Raw genomic sequence first — 1,458 nt, 5'->3', positions numbered from 1 at the left:
ACATAAATTCTCTAATTTAATTTCCTGTTCATCAACTCAATTCATTTTTGAAAACATCTGATTAATAAAATAGCACACCTTTCTGCAACTCGTTGGGAGACGACCTGGGATTCATACTCCCAGTATTTTAATTTTAATTTTTGTGACAACCCTTCTAAATTGATAGGCGAATTTCTGGTTGTTTGAGAACTATACTTGCAATGCATATCTTATAACAATTCTTAACTCGCCAATTTCTGCCACGTCAATTTTTGGCGCCGTTGCCGGGGAGTTGCAATAGAGTGCTAAGTTATTGATTGGAATTTATTTATTTGCATTTTATTTTATTTTGCTACTATGAGCTGCATGTTTCTTTCGTTAGATGACGTATTCACTTCCTGATCCAAGCTTGCCAGCATTCGATCTTGAGATTGAAAGAACTATTTCACGAATAAGGCAAGCTCGGCGTCGGTTAGCCCTCTCTGAGGGCGGATCTGAAACGTCACTTGAGGAAGAAACCGGCCCCCGTTCTACTGATTCGGTTGATTTACGTGCAGGTGACATGGCAGCACCTAGAAGAGTTACTATCCAGGAGGCTGGAGCCCCTAATTTTTCAATGCAACAGTTTCAAGCACATCACCCAACGATGGATACAGATTTTGAAATAAAGACTGCACTGCTCAATTTGATGCCCAAGTTTCATGGCTTACCTGCTCAAGAGCCTATCAAGCACCTGAGAGATTTCCAAGCAGCCAGTTCTACTGTCAGGCGTGATGGTGTAGATGAAACTTCAATCTTGTTAAAAGCCTTCCCATTCTCTCTTGAGGGAAAGGCAAGAGAGTGGTACTACACTCAACCCGCAGCAACTGTATCCGACTGGGATACACTTAGAAGAGAATTTTTGGAAAAGTTCTTTCCAGCTGAAGTTACTGATAAACTGAGAAAAGACATTTCCATGATTGTTCAGGATGAATCCGAGACTCTCTATGAATACTGGGAGCGCTTCAATAATCTTCTGGAAGCATGCCCACACCATATGATTGACAAGATAGTGTTGCTCGGTTACGTCACACAGGGCATGAGGCCCCAAGATAAGACCACATTGGAAAGTGCTAGCAATGGGTCTATGAAAAAGTATAAGACCACTGATGAGGCATGGCAATTGATCAGTGACTTAGCTGAATCTACTCGGAATCACAGGCAGAAACAAGGTCGTTCAAAAGCTGTTGCAGAAATATCCTCTTGCAAAGAGACTGCTGCTCTAACTCAGAGTATCTGTGAAATGACCAACTTACTAAAGCAGATGCAATTGAATCAACAACAAGTTCAGCAAGCTCAACCTTCTCCACCACAGCAAAGCCAACAGTTAGTCCCACAGAAAGTTTGCGGAGTCTGTGCTGATTATAGCCATTATACTGATGAATGTCCGTAGCTCCAGCAGAAAGACAACACCGTAGTAGCCACTCATAACTTCTATGA

General features: G+C 41.9%; 1 non-coding gene across 1 annotated transcript; it reads right to left on the bottom strand.

Moving 5' to 3' along the window:
• Positions 1–913: 913 nt before the first annotated feature.
• On the bottom strand, positions 914–1,021 carry LOC148580389 (small nucleolar RNA R71). The gene has a single exon (XR_015896368.1). It is a non-coding gene; the product is annotated as a small nucleolar RNA R71 (small nucleolar RNA).
• Positions 1,022–1,458: the final 437 nt, after the last annotated feature.

This window comes from Arachis ipaensis, chromosome B10 (genome assembly GCF_059453495.1).
Source record: "Arachis ipaensis isolate K30076 ecotype BB chromosome B10, ASM5945349v1, whole genome shotgun sequence".
Lineage (NCBI taxonomy): Eukaryota > Viridiplantae > Streptophyta > Magnoliopsida > Fabales > Fabaceae > Arachis > Arachis ipaensis.
The sequence above is the reverse complement of the archived record's forward strand: the minus strand, read 5'-3'. Positions and strand labels throughout refer to the sequence as shown.